The 17,983-nt window shown below is 41.9% G+C and overlaps 1 protein-coding gene across 1 annotated transcript in view; it reads right to left on the reverse strand.

Annotated features, from left to right (window-relative positions):
• The window catches only part of MACROD2 (mono-ADP ribosylhydrolase 2), a 1,497,602-nt gene that overhangs the window by 1,389,485 nt on the left and 90,134 nt on the right, over positions 1-17,983 (reverse strand). The window lies entirely within an intron of this gene.

Genomic DNA, 17,983 nt, shown 5'->3' on the forward strand with positions numbered 1-17,983 from the left:
TACAAAGAATCATTTTATCACTCATATATATAACAGAAAAATCAGTCACAACTAATTCTTTTTTTTGTTTAGAAATCTTGTGTAAAGATTAAAAATAAGTAGACTACTAAAAATATAGTATAGAATTTATAATAAAAGCACAACAATTCTAGTATCTGGACATCTCAGGGTTCTGGATTTTCCAAAATTGAAGATTAATTCAGTTCACTCTAACATGATGAAGAGCCCTTTAATGTTTGCTAAGACTGAGAGACTATGAAACTTGAATTAATGTTACATGTCCCAGCTGTGGCCTACACTCCCTATAGACTACAAAACAGCGAGGTAGTATGCCCTCAAAATACTACTTCCAAATGACAAATCATCTGAACAGCTCTTGGTTCAATGCTCAAGTAGTTCAGCAGGGGTAAAAACAAACATCGCCTGACATCTCACTTGTGCCACCATACAAATTTTTATGGTGGCACAAATGCTGAGAACATAGGTATTGATACCCTTTGTTGTGTCACATGACAAAAATCAGTGGCTTAACAGAAGGTGTCACATTCGCTGCAGACATCTATTACCTCTGTGGTGGAAGAGTACAAGCCTCAGATTCTGGCAGTCTCCTAACACCTCAGGAAGGTACTCCGGGGGCTTGCAGGACCCTCAAGTCCACAGACCACCTGCCCACTTTCCCAAATGACAGAGAGGTATCCCAGGGAATCTCAGGGTTCCTCTCTGTAAGTGGGGAAATTGGGGTTCACTGCTCAGTGAAGACCTGGGCCTTGCAATTGCACGGGAGCAGGTCTTGTCCACTGTCCTGCACCATGAAGAGTGGGACACAGGGCAACATGTTTCGCCCAGTAAGTGGACCAACTGTGCTGCAATAATACATCATGTCCCAGCTGATCTGCTTCATATTGCAACGTCTATTTCTAGCCTTTGTGTTAGAGAAGTAAATACAGATCCAATAAATATTAGTTTAACCTGCTGTAATTACAACGGGTTAAAAAATTAATCGGTATGGCAACCCCTGGCCTGGCCCATGAGAGGCTGCTCCGGCCCAACCTGCAGGGTGCCCCTGCCCAGCCTGGCACCAGCAGAGCATTTCCAGCACTCCCTCCCACAGCCACCACCACAGTGCAGTGGGGATTCAGCGGCTGCCCAGGATCCCCCCCCCCCCCCCCCCAAGCAAACTGGGTGGGCAAGTGGATCCTATCTGAACCCAGATCCAGGCATGAACGGGGCAAGAAAGGCATGCCGTAGGGCTAAGCTGCAGGCCCAAGGAAGTTGCCCCACACCTGCTTAATTCTAGCTTGACCTACCAGACCCTGCAGCAGCTATAGCAATAGATGGTGCCGTATCCAGTGAGGCAGCACTGGGCTTCAGCCCATAGTTCTTCAAAGTCAGACAGGAGGGAAGGGAGGGGTACTCAGTCCCTGGTTGGCACCTGCCCTGCCATGGAAGAGGGGCTGTGCATCCACCTGCCTGGAGCAACACAGGGAGCCAGGGGCCAAAGCAGCCTGCCAGGCAGGCAATACAGCCCAGGATGCCCCAGGGTGGCAGCTGCCAGCAAGGGGTTGCAGCCACTGGCAAGGCCAGCAGCAGCGGTCAGCAAGAGAGGGAGGAGCTGCTTGCCTCCCCTCCCTCCTGCAGTGCTGCAGCTGGCCCCAGGAAACGATGTGCCAGTGGCTGCAAACCCTTGCTAGCTGCTGCTGCCTGAGGCTTCCTGGTTTGTGGAGGGGTGACTAATACCTAACAGCTAGGCTACAGGGCTCTAGTGCAACCACTTGTGGCCTCCCCACTGCCTGCCATGAGCAGCACGGACTCCAGGCAGGCACTTGCTAGCTACCACAGCATAGCCTAGCTATTAGATATTAGTCACTCCTCTCTCCCACCCTCTCTTTGTATAGCTGAGCTTTTAGATATTAGTCACCTCTCCCCCATCCCCTCCTCCTCACCCCCTCCCTTCCTCCCTCCTGCCCTCTGGTTCCTGCTGGGGCACAGCAGGGCTTCCCTTCCCCCCCTTCTTTGCCAGGCTATGCAAGCCCCAGGCTACACAGTAACCGGTAAGCTAGAACCGACTACCACTGAACTGATAGGTTAAATGAACAATCATTTAATTGATCGCTTCCCTACTTTGTGTCTTACTTCAAATGACACTGCACACAAATATTTTTCAATATTTAAAAATCTATAATCTTGCAGACAGAGTTCCCTCAGCATGAAGCTTTTGTTCTCTTTAGATATGAATCCTCTCCCATTTTAAGCATAATATCCACTTGTAAAATTTTGACTACACTGGGCAATATATTTAAATACAGGCATACCTCATTTTATTGCACTTGGCTTTATTGCGCTTTGCAGATATTGCGTTTTTTACAAATTGACGGTTTGTGGCAACCCTGCGTCGAGCAAGTCTATCAGTGTCATTTTTCCATCGGTTAGCATTTTTTAGCAATAAAGTATTTTTTAATTAAGGTATGTACATTGTTTTTTTAGACATAATGCTATTGCACACTTAATAGACTACAGTATAGTGTAAACATAACTTTTATATGCACTGGAAAACCAAAAAATTCGTGTGACTCGCTTTATTGCAATATTCGCTTTATTGCGGTGGTCTGGAACTGAACCCGCAATATCTCCGAGGTATGCCTGTATCTGTTTATAGCAATATTTACTGTATTCAAGCACGGACAGATCCCAGTAAGATGCATGTTTGAAATCCTTTTCCACTGTGCAGTGCATACACAGTGAACTCCGGAGCCTGTTAGCACCATTCTGGAACGCAGGGGATGAACACTGATACGGCATACCCCCACAGACCCTCTTGCCTGCCACTGAATTTGGCAGTAAGAGAAACGACAAGTGGCAGTGCCCTTCATTCCCTGGGTTCCAGAGCCATGCCAGAGCAGCAGCTCCAGTATGAGCTGCACTGACAAGCCAGTGAGCCCAGAGAACCCAGTGGATGTACACTGCACAACAAAAAAGGGGTGGGGGGAGGGCAACTGCATCCTGCCCACTCCCTCTGGATCCCCACCTGTATTCAAGGTATTCCCTAAATTACAGGAGAGTAATATAGCAAAACAGAAGTAACCTTATCTATTTTTCTTAAACAAAGTTGGTAGATTTGAAAGGTGTCACATACCACCACCCAAAAAAGAAAGAAATATACAAGTAATTCTGAAGAACTCCAAATTTAACAATACTTTTCTAGTTGTGTTCAAAATAAAAAAAACAGCACCAATAGCAGTTACCCTGCAGAAGGATAACACCAGTACAACACAATGACTAAATGATGACAATACAACAATGAATATGTTCTCCTATCAGTTGTTTCATATAGCCCAAACCAAGTCCCAGAGTTTCTCTGTTAACATTAAAGTTAACTGCTAAAGGAAAACCTCCTTACTACAAAGCAAACGTGATAAATATTCTCTCCAGATGTTGCCTACTTCATGATAATTTCTTAAGAGCTTTTTATTAAAAAATAAACATCTTATAATAAATGAATCATTAATTAAATCATAAATAAATTGTTGATTTAATTTCATTATTTCATATATATTGTTTCTTGAACACCTCCAGTGATAGAGTCCACAACTTGCATAGGCAGTCTATTCCATGGTGTCAGTAATCTAACAAAATGTTTTTTTCTGGTTATCGAACCTAAACTTACTTTGCTGCAACTTCAAACCATTGGTCCATGTCCTCCTTTCTGCAGCAAGAAAGAAAAGGTGCTTTCACTCTTCGTTATGGCAGCCCTTCAGATATTTGAATATTGCTATCATGTCCCCTCTTGATTACCGTTTACATAAGCTGAACATGCCTAGCTCCATCAGCCCCTCCTTCTATGACTTGCTTTCCAAACCCTTTATCATCTTTGTTACTTACCTCTGGACCATCTCTAACTTCTGCACATCCTTTTTAAAATGTGGGGCCCTGAACTGCATAAAATATTCCAGGCCTAACCGGTGCTGAGCAGAGGGACACTATCACCTCATACCTCTTGCACTTGATGCTTCTATTGATGCTTCTTTTGTGGGATTGATGCATCAATAGAAGCATCAGGTGCAAGACTGATGCACCATCACCTTTTGTGGAGCTGCATCACACTGCAGACTAGTATTGAGTCTGTGATCTACCAAGATTCCAAAATAATTTTCCATAGTGCTACTAGGCAAACAGTTGTTGACCATTTTATATTTGTGTTTTTTATTATTCTTCCTAAGGTGTAGCACCTTGTATTTGTCCACACTGAACTGCATCCTGTTAAATTGAAAAGTTGGGATGGAGCTGTTGAGAACCTTCTGAATTGTGCTCCTGTCCTGCAACATATTCACAATCCTTCCCAGTTTTGTATCATCTGAAAACTTAATCAAGAAGCTTTCTATGCCAGCATCCAAATAATAAACATGGTGACCCAGGACAGACTTCTGTGGGACTCCATCCAAAACCTCTTGCCATTCTGACATGGACCTGTTAATGTTTATCCTTTGCCTGCATCTACTGAGTCCTGTCTTTCAATCTTATAGTAGTTTTACCCAGCCCATATTTTTGTCCAATTTTTTTAAATGATCAAGTGAGACCCTGTCAAAAGCCCTGCTGAAATCCAGATACACTATATCCACAACATTCCCTTCTTCCATGCTCCAAGATCTCCTCTGCCAGTGCCTTTAGGATCCTGGAATTAAGTTCATCCAGCCCCGCTGACCTTCAATTCATTCAAACCTATCAAAAGCTCTCTGGCTCTTTTGTTATCTCCTCAGCTTGCCCCCTTCCTTATCCACATAATCCTTATTAAGTGTCTGGCTGCAGCTTAGTTTTGTGAAAACTGAGGTAAAGCAGCTGTTGAGTCGCTTTGCCTTATTTGCATCTTCTGTTAGGAGTTCCCCCTGGCTTGTTAATACTGGGCCCATAGCTTTCTTGGTCCTGTTTTTTTCTGGCCAGTATACTTGCTGTACTTAACTTCCTTTGCCAGGTACAGCTGGTTCATTATCTTTGCCTTCCTGATTTTTGTCACTGCAGGTGCTTGCAATTTCCTGGTACATATCCTTGGTAACCTGCCCATTCTTCCATTGCCTACATGCTTTCCTTTGCCACTTGAGGCATTTTAGAAGCTCCTTATGCAGCGACTTTGGTCTCTTGCCATTCCTCTGTTGCTTCCCTTGTGTTGAAACAGTTTCCTGCTGGGCTTCTATTACCATGCCCTTTAGAACTCCCAGGCCTCCTGAGCACCTTTATCCTTCAATCTATCTTCCCAAAGCACCTGCTTGACAACTTGAATAGGATGAAATCCACCTTTTTTCAAATCTAGCATCCTAGCTTTGCTGTCCTTATTCTATCATATTGTGACCACATCTTCCACCCGTTCTTCCCTGTTGGGTGGTGTTGCAGGTACCTCAGAGAGCACAGCTAGGATCCAGAAAGACCTGAATGGACTGGAGAAATGGTCACCAAACAATCAGATGACTCTCAACAAAGACAAGTGCAAAATCCTACACTTGGGATGGAATATCTGCACACCAGTACAGACCGGGGAATGACCGGCTAGGCTGCAGTACTGTAGAGAAGGACTTGGGCAGTTACAATTGACCAGATGCTAAATACGAGCCAACAGCATGCTCTTGTTGCAAAAAAGCCTGCAGCATACTGGGTTATATTAACAAGAGCGTCACTTGCAAATCAAGGGAAGTGATTCTTCCACTTATTTGGCACTGATGAGGCCTCACCTGGAGTACTATGTCCAGTTCTGGGCTCCACACTTCAAGAAGGATGTGGATAGTTTGGAGCGAGTCCAATACAAGGCAACAAAAAATGATCAGTAGCCTGGGAGACCAGACTTATGAGGAAAAGCTGAAATAACTAGGGTTATTTAGTCAGGAAAAGAGAAGACTAAGGTCAGATTTGATAACAGTCTTTGAATACCTGAGGACTAATTACAGAGAGGAAGGAAATGGGTTTTTCTCTGTGGCTGCAGAGGACATGACTAGAAGCAGTGGCCTCAAACTGAAGCAGGTGAAATATAGGTTGGAGAGTAGGAGGAACTTTCTGACTATGAGGGTAGCTGAGCATTGGAACAGGCTACATAGAGAAACAGTGGAATTTCCATCCTTGGAACTTTTCAAGAGAAGGTTAGACAGACACTTGGCTGGGATGGTACAGTTAGATGATCCTGGAGCAGGGGGCTGGACCAGATAACCTCATGAAGTCCCTTCCTGCCCTACCTTCCTATGATCCTATGATTATAGCTTGACTCTTTAGCAGTACTGTGTTCACTTAATTGCTATATTAGCATGTTCTATCATCAAGATAATTTTGATATGCAAGACTGTTTTACAAAAGAAATAGAAAGAAAATGTTAACATACTAAAATAATTCAGTCATGTAAGGATGAAGTTACACATTACACATAGACCATACTAAAAGTACTTAAAACACGAGTGTCTACAAGTTACAGCACAGGTATCCTAGGCTCCTAGCCATGTCTCTGCTTGCCAGCCCTCTAGTAGCAAGCCAGAGCTGCACAGGCAGGAAACAAAATTAAGTCTCAATGAGCTCACAGCACATTCTAACTTCAGCGCTGCTTAAGATTCCACAGATTTAGTATGGTCTAAGTATGATGTTTAACTTTACCATAAGACTTAAATGGTCTAAGCCTTTCTATTATTTTTTTCACTAGAGTTCATTTGGTGATTAAATAATGCCAAGGACATCAATGTTTCTGTTTTACCTTATATCAGTGTGTTTTAAGACAGATTTTACTAAACAACCGTGGGATAAAGAAGCCAGCTTTATAGAAATGAAATAGATTACTCCCATTCGCAAAGGATTTGTGAGACAGTCATATCTGGAAATTGTCCATCATAAATGCTCATAGTTGGATACAGCAGTGTTTCCCAACCTTTTCCAGCCCAAGGCATGCTTGCATTCATAACAATTTTTACAGTGCACCTGTGAAGACATACTCCACCCCCATACTCATGAACTCACTGCAGCTCATTGCCATGGCAAAATTCCCTGGCATACCTGTTCATTTCTGACAATGCACCATGGTGCTGTGGTGCACAGGTTGAGAAACACTGGGATACACAGTAATTGAGTGGAAAGCATGAGAGTAAAGAAAGAAAATGGAGACTGACTTGCAAACAGAGGGGGCAAGCAGTAAGGAAGAAAAAGAAGATGCATTAAGACCTTAGGCCTTCCATAATTAGGAAATTAATCATTTGGGTTGGCAAAGCAGTTTTTATATTTGATTATTTGGTATTTGTTTCAAAGACTTTTAATGGTATACAGGATTACATCATTACATTTGTTTGCTTTTATTCAACATAAGTCTGTATTCACTGACATGAAAGCCACAGGTTTTCTAGTGCTGCACTTCCAGCATCTTGCACCTGCATTCCCTTTCACACTGCTATAGCTCTTCTCAATTCTGCAACCCTTGGTCTTTGCATGACCTATTTCTTTAGCAAACTGACTCCTAATCAGGTTACAGAACTACAGGGAGCATATTAGAAATAATGGTATTCTTAACAATGGTAAAAAGTAAAAAAAAAGTTATTTTGTGAAGTTACTGTATCTCAAAGAGAAGAGGAAGAACTGATGAAGATTATAAGTGAGGTAAGTGAGACTAGAGTAGGAGAACTGCATATAGATATGATAGTGATATAAATCATAGAAAAGTGAAGTGTAAAAACATAAGACCTTTCTGCCTTTCCATGCCTGAAAGCACACAAACACTAGTTCTAATATCAGATGACAAAGGCTTTATTTAGCTAACATTAGCTAACGCCATTATGCTAATACAATTTGTAAGGGCAAAAATTTTCATACAAGTCTCACCAGGATGTTTAAAAAAGCATAAGCTATTTTTAAAACACCAATAAAATCTAAAAAACATTTAAAGTAATGTCATTATACAATCCAACTGCAAGACAACTTGCCACCACTACACAGGCTAAATTTAGTTTTTCTACAGACAATTCTCCTTTACTATACCTAACTCTGTAGAACAGTACTTCCTTTGAATATTTTCATTGCATCTACATTCCAACAGAGCTCTCCTTAAATCTTGTGCTTAGAAAGACTTTAGAAAAGAGAAGATTATACTCTACCCTACCCTTCCTAGTTTCTGGACAGCCTCTATTATTGATTGTTTCATTGAGTCCAGAGGCTGGAAACAGAGCAACCTAAAATGCTCTATGTCTCAATAATGAAGTACTAACTCTAGTAGCTAATTCAGCTGTTGAGAAAAAATAAAAGCTGGGGGGGGGGTTTTCTTTAGTTACATACAGGGCACTGAAAGCCATGATATTTAATATAAATGTATTATACCATTTATTTCAATTGGGATTTTTTAAAAATGCCAGAAGTAAGTAGTGTTTGAGTGATGTTGAAGCCATGACAGTCCACGAATTATGCAAGAGGCAAGGATTTTTTATCTTTTATTGGGCCAACTTCCAATGTAACATTAGTGCTGAATTCAGCTAAGCCCTTCGAAAAAATCCCACCATCAACTTACTTTGTTAAATTAGCCAATCACCTGTATGACTATTCCACATTTTAGTTGGGTAGAGATAAATTAAGCCAAAATAATAGATAATCATAGATTTCATACATTTCATAGACATCAGGGCTGGAAGGGACCTCGGGAGATCATCAAGTCCAGCCCCCTGCCCAAAGGGCAGGAAGTCAGCTGCGGTTATAGGATCCCAGCAAGATAAGCATCCATTTTACTCTTGAAGGTGTTCAACGTAGGTGCTTGAACCACCTCCGCTGGCAGACTGTTCCAGACCTTGGGGGCTCGGACAGTAAAGAAATTCTTCCTTATGTCCAGCCTGAAACGGTCTTGCAGAAGTTTGTGACTGTTCGACCTCGTCATCCCTTGGGGCACTCTGGTGAAAAAACGTTCCCCCAGATCCTGGTGGTCACCCCGATCAACTTATAGGTGGCCATCAGATCACCCGAGCCTACGCTTTTCCAGGCTAAAGAGTCCCATGGCTCTCAGCCTATCATCGTAAGATCTGTTTTCCTGACCTCTGATCATACGCGTGGCTCTTCTCTGGACTCTCTCAAGCTTCTCCACATCCTTTTTGAATTGTGGAGCCCAAAACTGGATGCAGTACTCCAGCTGTGGCCTCACCAAGGCTGAGTACAAGGGGAGAATGACGTCCCGGGATTTGCTCGAGAAGCATCTATGGATGCAAGCCAGCGTTTTGGTCGCTTTACTAGCCGCAGCATCGCATTGCAGGCTCATGTTCATCTTGTGGTCAATGATGACCCCCAAGTCTTTTTCTTCTGTAGTGCTAACCAACGTAGCACTGCCGAGCCTATAAGGGTGCTGCAGGTTTTTCCTCCCAAGGTGGAGAACCTTGCATTTTTCGGTGTTAAACACCATCAGGTCCTCGTCTGCCCATTTGCTGAGCTTGTCCAGGTCAGCCTGGATCACCCGCCTATCTTCTGGTGTGGATGCTTTGCCCCAAAGTTTGGTGTCATCAGCAAACTTGGCCAGTCTACTCCTGACTCCAATGTCCAATGTCAGTTAGTTTTTAGTGGAATAACAATATTAAGACATTAGCATTGCCTAACAGCCTGAAAAAAACATATAAATGAATATATTTATTAGGAGAGATCCTACGTCTGATTTAAACAGAGCACGTACAATAATGGAAAAGCCAAGATGTAAAATAGTTATTATGCACTGAAAGTAAAAATACTGTAATTGGTTAAAACTTAAAGGACAGTTATACTGTATATGTCACAAATAAATTGCTTGAAAAAATTCTCCAATTAAATAATGAGTTTAATAAGAATAAATGAAAATGTAGACTATCTTGTTTTCTTGCCTGTCAGAATCTCATTAGCAGTTCAGTTGAAATTCTACATGTGCACACAAATCTCTCTTTTATGCATCTGGCATAATTCACTGCACTGCTGTATTTGTTAACAATTTTTTCTCCTCAAGCAAAACAGTTTATTCAAAATATCCTGCAATGGTATTTTAATGGATAGAACAGTCTTGTTTCAATGCTAAAAAAAACTGGGGTGTCCAGGAAAGGCAACAAAAAATATTCAGATAACATTTTGCAAGATAATAAACCAAAAAAAGGTCCTAATGTTTTAATAAAGCATTGTTTCTATTAATTTAAGTCTGAAATTCTTAGAAAAATATTAAAAGACACATTTCAGTGTCTCAGCACTATGGGCCCATTTTAATGACAGTTCTAATTAGCATTGCTTTGTTGAAGATCTAAATTGTTATGCTTTTAGGGGATGCCATTATGCTGATAACAGATTCATGTACTAATTCAGAGACTTTAAATAACTTTTTGAAGCTGTGAAGAAGTTTCCAGTACAGGAATGCATTCAGAATTGGACCAATCACACAGAAACCTGAGCATATGAAGTCCAAACGTTTAGATCATTTGTGATGGAATCCACGTTCTTTGCCTTCTTTACTATCACTTCAGACCCTGTTCAGTTACTAGTCATAAGCATACCTGTAAAGTCTTCTGTTCTTTGCAGAGAGACAGGCACTGCTAAATCTAAAATGGGTTTGCACACAGATTAGCATTGAAGCTTTTACAGCCATTATAGTTGGCAGCACCATGGGCCTCCACATATACAACTACTTTTCCCTATTGATCCACTCATATATCTAATCCACATTAAGCTTCTGAATTCTGCAGAAAAAGTTCTCTAACCAAATATGCAGACAGTATTATTTTAACAGCTTTCAGCCTAACTCCACAGTTTCACCCTGGCTTCCAGAGACCATATTACCAGAACTGATAGGAGCAAGTGCTTTATTAAAATGAACACAAGTGACACATTCAGTAATCACTCTCAGTAAAAGCAGAGCAGAAATAAAAACTAAGAAATTTCTAACATTTCAAAAACTGAATCTAAGCACTTAACTACAAACTGAAATTTTAAAATTTGGGGGTGGGGCTGAAAAGAAATACTGAAAAGCATTTGGACAGTATCCAAGTAGTTCATCTTGACACTGTTTCAATTTATTAAAATAACGTGCATCATTCCTTTAAAATAATATGAATACTGTTCTCATATAATACAAAAAATTTAAAGAATATAGATTTTTCTGGCTCTTAAAATTTCAGAAATTGACAAGTTCCCACATTTTGATAAGGTCCTACATCCCCAATTTTGTGAACCTACATTTCTCTACCAGTGGTTTTCAAAATTCTTAGTCCCATGACACCCCTTGTTAGACTCAAGGTACCCCTTAGTTTTCCTTTGCTTTTTGGGTATGGAAAAATAGAACAATTCTTCTGTTGCAAATAACTCAGAAAGACTACAGCAGGTCAGAATGTTTTAAGAGTATAGATTCCTATTTGAAATTTCTGGGTTTATTACGTGAAGCATGTTTGCACACCTAACATGGGTGGCACCCAGTGGGAACCCAAAGGAACCCCAGGTGCTACAGCCCTCTGGTTGAAAATCACTGCTTTAAGGATTCAGGTATCCAAGTTGTAGCCATATTCGTCTAGAAAACAAAAGGAATCAGATCTAGTAGTAGAGGTGATATCTTTTATTAGACCAACCAGATTTTTGCAAAAAAATTTTTTGCAAAAATCTAGTTGGTCTAATAAAAGATATTACCTGTACCACTGCTTTAAGGACACTTTTTTTGTCAAAAGTCTTGATCAGCCCCACTTACAGCACACTGAGAACTACATTTACTATTTAATCTTCCAGCACACTTCAAGGCCAGTCCCATTTAAGCACAAAAATATGAGTGGAGGTGTGGGCTGAGGCAGACCAGTCTCAGCTCTCAGAGGAATGGATCTTATTCTTCACCCTGTAAAGACGAACAAAAACCAGAGGGAGCTTGGAACACAGTCCACACTTCCTTTCTAAGACACTTTAAAGCAGTCTGGACTCAGAGATGAAAGAGGAACAAAGAGTTCTGTGAGAAATAAAGAAAGGCCCAAACAGGGGTGACTGGTTTTGCGGACACGAATTTCCCTGCCTGATTTTCTTCAGTATTTCCCTTGTGTACTTTTATGCTATGTTCTTATCTTCCATAGCAATCGAGATCATTTATACCATTCATACAAAAAGTTTCTGTTTCTCTCCTTGAGAAATGAAGGGACATATCAGTTTGCCTCTCTCCTCCTATTTTCAGGCTCAAGGCTTTGGTTCCTGAACTGCATCCTTCCTGTTAATCTACATTTTAGGAGTAAGATTTCGTCCTGCTCACACCAGGTACAAAGAAGCTTCTGGTTTGCATGATTCACTCTGTGGGTGCTTGTACACGTGCGGGGATGATGCTCCAACACACTAATTACAGAGCATCAGAGCAGACTCAGTTAATCAAGTCTGCTGGAGCATGATAATTAGCATGGATCTGGGTTTTCTGTTCACAATGGAAAAATGCAGTAAAACCTGGATTTTCTCATTTTAAGGAGAAAAACCCAGAGTATCTCCTTTAAAGGATAAAAATGCGGCAACTGGCAGGTTTCCCCTTGCAGGCTGGCAGCGTTCCAGCTTGCAATGGGCTGGGGGGAGTGGGAAAAGGGCAATCAGCAGGGGACACCATGTGCATGTCTGCACATACACATGCACATGGCCACCAGGCAGGGGAAATGTGTAGGGGGTGTGTGCAGATGCACATGCACCCCCTGCACGTGGCGGTGCACCCCCTGCAAAAAAGCACCACCAACACTGTCAGCGGTGCCTGTGGGCGGTCCATGATCACCCCTGGCTGACACTGCCAGTGGAGCCTGTGGGTGGCCACCCCCCCAATGCTGACAGTGCCAGCGGCATCTGCGGGAACTCCCCACTCACCGCCGCTGTGCTCCCACTGCCACTGGCGCAACTGTGCCCCCCACAGCCACTGGAGCCACATGACATTCATGCCATCAGGCAGCCTGGACAGCAGCTCCCACAAGTAAATCTGGCAGTGGTGGGAGAGGGGGAGGGAGAGAGCTGGGTAGGACTGAGGCTGGGGATGCTGCCCAGCCATAGCAGTGAGTGGAGCTTGGGACCCGGGGCCAGAATACATGGCCATAGTGCCAGGGTGGGGAGTAGGATGGGGCTGCACGACTTGTCTGGGGGGGGGGGGGGGCAGCTCCCTGTCACTGCACGTACTCCCAGGGAGGGCATGGAGGGCACGTGCCCCCCAGATTTGTGTGGGGTGGGGCAAGCTGCCTGCTGCAGGCTCAAGCTCCCCGTCCTGCTGCCCTCCCCCAGGGTCTCCAATGCCCAGTGGATAGGACCCAGCATGGCAGGCCAGAGTGGGGCCAAATAGAGAACCTGTGCCACCAATGTGAGCCCTGCGGCACCCTGGCAAGGTGCTTCCTGCCTGCCTGGCAGCAGCAGAAGACACATCCACACTGCCAGCCCCACTGCTGCCAGGGGGCAGGGGGCACCTTGCCAAGGCAGTACAAGGCTTGTGGCAGTAGCATTGAGCTTCCCCACCCCACTATGCACTGCCGCACTGGCCCTCACCCACTGGGCCATGGAGGCCCCAGGAAGGGGGCAGCAGGGTGGGGAGTCCAAACCCACCACTTGTATCCACTCCTCACCCACCGTGGGCTCCACTAAGGCCATGCCACCTGTAGGGAAAGGGGAGCTGGGCTCCGCTCTGTCACAGCAGCCACTGCCTCCCATATGTGGCAGCTGGGGCTCAGAAGCTGCTGCAGGAGGCAGCTGCAGACCTGTATCCCTGGCCCCAGAGCCCTAGAAGCTGGAGGTGCCCTCTGGCAGGACTGTTAAAAACGTAGCTTAGTAAATGTTAACTGTACATACCCCATCAATGCATTTTATTAGATGGGCATACCTGACCTCCACCTAACTAGGCTGCCTTTCTTTCACCCTCAGATTCCTATTCCATCCAGTGTAATACTCCACACAAATCAGTAATAACTACAACTAGGACAAGTTGTGAAGGAGGAAGGGGTGCAGTGGTGTAGTTGTACCTCTACTCAATTCCTGCCCTAGCCAAACTCTAAAATCAACTACCTGAAAGGGGTACTGGCATTTCTAGTCAGGCAGTGCTGAGGGTGTCAAGTGGCTTCATGGCTAATTGTAATCTACTTGGTTCCTCCTAAAATCACTTCATTCATAGAATCATAGAAAGTTAGGGTTGGAAGTGACCTCAGGAGGTCATCTAGACGAACCACCTGCTCAGAGCAGGACTAGCCCTAACTTGATCATTCCAGCCAAAGCTTTGTCTAGCTGAGTTTCAAAAACCCCCAAGGATGGAGCTTCCACCACCTCTCTGGGTAACCTCTTCCTTTTTCACCTACTCTTGACTCTACAGGAATTACATTTTCTCCAAGATGCAAGATGAAACAGCCCAGGGACCTACTCCAGACATCTCTAGCAGGGCTTTCACTAAGCGTAAAATCCCCTCCATAAGCAAACAACACATACATAATTTCACTCCTTTTGGGAGAGCTTAGTGTTACCATATCCATGACCCTTGTTTGGCAAAGAAAGTGGATGCACACACAAACCCTGCTAATATATGCAAATCAGTATGTACACACACACTCGTATGCATCCACATGTGTATACATACACACACACACACACACACACACACACACACACATATGCACCCCAGGAGTCAAGATAACAGAATGTTAAGTTTGAATTGGAAATACATGTTACATCCTCATTAAAAGTTTGAATTTCAAGTGGATTAGTTAAATCACATTAGATCTCAGTGTAGACACATGTATTCAAAATTACAGTGGCGTTAATTAAATTTAGCTTTAGTTAGTTCCACTAAAGGCCACTAATTCCAAAAAAATGTACCTACAAAGGGACTTAACACAGTTTAACTAGAAGTCAATTGAGATTAATTTTCTCGAGTATCCCATGTAGAAAGCCTTAATTCATTCTGAAAGCAGATTTGGGTAAACAGGAAGAAGGTATTCTTATTCCAAAATAAAGAGTATTCATACAAAAATCTTTTTAAAGTAGCTACTGAACTTTACAATTCATACCCTATCTTAATCCAAAGTAACTTTGAAGTGTAGAAGAGCACTAAACTGTGTGAATGTTAATGTGTGGAGGCTCTAATTTACCAATAAAGTAACTGCAGAAATAAGTAAAAGCTAATTCAGGCCATTTTAGCTCTGACTGAGAGCTTCCATATAGGGTTTCAGATTGCTTTAACAAATGTGCGTTGAATTCACTCCTTTGGTTAATTCAGCTTGATTTCCTGTGCATACAAGCCCTTGGGGAAAGTTCCATTTTTAGTATGCTACATACATTTGCAAAGATTCTCATTTTCCTATCAACTACACTATAAAGTTTAACATTTTGAACCAGGTTTTTAAAACAAAAAGGAGCATAATACTTTATCAAACGATACTGTAGCCAACCACTATTTCTGTAAAATAGTAAGTTTGACATCAGCAACGTATGTATGGTCAGCAACTCAGATCTTCAGAAAACCTAAAGGGGGGGAGAGATTAAAGTAATGTAGTGACTCAAAACTTTTGATTTTGAGGCACTGGAGAGAATGTTTCTCTTGCAATAATGAATTTTCATACTGCTCTTTGGCCTTGAACAGGAGTTCATTTCTAGCAGTAGAAATTTGTCAGAAGTCTTTCTGGAAGAGGAAGCAATACAGATGTTCAACCTGCAGCTGCTTCTTCTTCCCTACTCTCTGTGCCATCCCCAAACTAGGGTGGTCCTGGTCTGGCAAATGCATGGGGAGATGTACCTGCTCTAGTCCCCACCTGGACCAGCTGAGAGAGGTCTGGAGCAATGAGGCAAAACCCCTGACCATTCCCCAGGTGAGAGACCCTGATCAGGGGAGCAGGCAGGGGGAAAGGAGCAGCTGCTCCACTCCCCGCCCAGACCAGTCTCCAGGAGGGTACTAGAGCAGCCACCAGAGCTCCCTTCCTGCACCTCAGACTGGGGTTCCTTGGTCTGGGGAACAGGCTGCCCCACTTCTGCATCCCAAATAAGACTAAAGGTAGTGTGCAAGTGTTCATTCTTGCAAAAGTGTTTCTGCCACAAGGTGCATGTTTGTCCCTGGGTGAAACTGACCAAGTCCTTGTACACCTGTAATTTCTACTGGGAGACCAGTGATTCTTCCAGTAGGAACATGCCTAGTTGCTGATCACATATGTTTGCAGACAAGGCTGAAGCAGCTGATGCATAAACAGTGTTCAGTTTTACACTAAGGATTATATGAAATCATCCATTATTAATGAGATTTCAATTTAGCCTGTAGCTTTCCAATACTGACTTCTGCAATAAATTAGAACCTTGCTAACTTGCATTTTGGTAACATGCAAAACCCAAGTTAAGACAAAATTTTACCATTTTCCTGTTTGTAATCTCAAGTGAGTGTATGCTATAAAAGATAGGGCTCATGACAAGAAGAGGAAAACAACTGAAATATACTGTGCCTTAAAAAAATCAGTGTACTGTAATGTGGAATACACTAATGTAGTGATTATATCTGCCTAGTTGTCCCATTATGCTACTATAGCACAAAGCTAAAGTTGTTTGGATGAAGTTATTTAATACTAGGACATCTTTGAATGTTTACTAAGTTGCATCCTGATTTTGCATTTGTGTATTGGGGTGGGGAGCACATTTATAATTACATCTGTGTCAATGTTTTCTCTTAAGTTATTGATATTGTATGTACCCAAGCTTAACTCCAGATTAGCACAGACTGCGTGGCAGTCAAGACAGGTTTAGTATAACTGTAATCATTACTTTTAAATAAACATTAATAAACATTTCTCAGTCCATACTCGGGAAGCTACGAACATGACCAATTATTTTATTAACCAATAAAATCATATTCATGCTAGCTAACTGTGGGTTATATTTTGGTATATTCTACATATGTAAACCTTCACCCATCATGAAAAGAAAGGAATTATGAATTAACTCTAGGTACTATTACTTCTTCTACTCTGCAGTTCTTAGCATTCTGAGGTCCCTTCCAACCCTAATTTTCTATGATTCTTTCTTCCTCTGTTAGAAGTTCTTCAAATAAACACTGTGTCTTTAATCATCTTGATGAAGCTTATTATTACAGGTAAAGCAAATGAAGCAAAGCAACATATTGTCAGTGCCCTGATCCTGTTTTTTAAGAACACTAACAAATTCAGTATTTAGAATCCTTGGGTATTTATACCCAAGTGAATTTTATTTACTATAATTTACTAAAAGTAAGCCAACAAATATAATATTTGAATTAAAATTAAATATTAATTAATGCCCATGCTGCTAATCCCAAATTCTAAATTATTCTATAGACGATATCAAGATGAAAACATTTATTTCTGTATTTGTAAACCAAGATGGACTTAAAGTAATAATTGTTTTCACAACTTTTTTTTTAATTCTCCATTTCCTTTTAAATATAGTCCCTCCTAATTCAACGTGCATGTACAACTCATCTAATTCATATTTTAAAACCCCCTGCTTAATCCAGCTCTAAGAACAATATAATTATGCAAAAAAGGGTTCTTGAATACTATATTCCACTAAACTATATTTTGGTTCATCCAAACAAATTCTAGCATGAATTCCAATGGAATCTACTATGTCAGTACCCTAACTGTATATAAACATTAGCTGTTAAAGTAATGTATTTAAAGAGTTATTGGTTTAATTCAAACACTTGTTTGCCATCTGTTACTTGTGTTTTATGCTTTTTAATTATTCTGGAGACTTTTAGGATCTCTACTTTTTTAATAACCTTCTGTCACATCCTTAGTTACCAAAACAATCACAAATCAGCTTAGATTACAAGTAATAAAAGTCATACAAGGCGGAAATGGCAAAGACAACCTATGATGCAAGACTCTATTCCCAATATGCAGACTATATTAATTATAACCAATACTAGCATTTTGGAGAGTAAAATCTCTTCTCAGCCATGTCCACTAACCATATCCAACTTTCTTTAGTTCTGTAGATAGACAATCTTACTATTCTTAAATTCTCTCTCAGAGGCAAACAAGAACCATTTCCTCTTACTTACATC

The sequence above is a fragment of the Crocodylus siamensis genome, chromosome 1 (assembly GCF_052110815.1).
Source record: "Crocodylus siamensis isolate JL-2025a chromosome 1, ASM5211081v1, whole genome shotgun sequence".
Lineage (NCBI taxonomy): Eukaryota > Metazoa > Chordata > Crocodylia > Crocodylidae > Crocodylus > Crocodylus siamensis.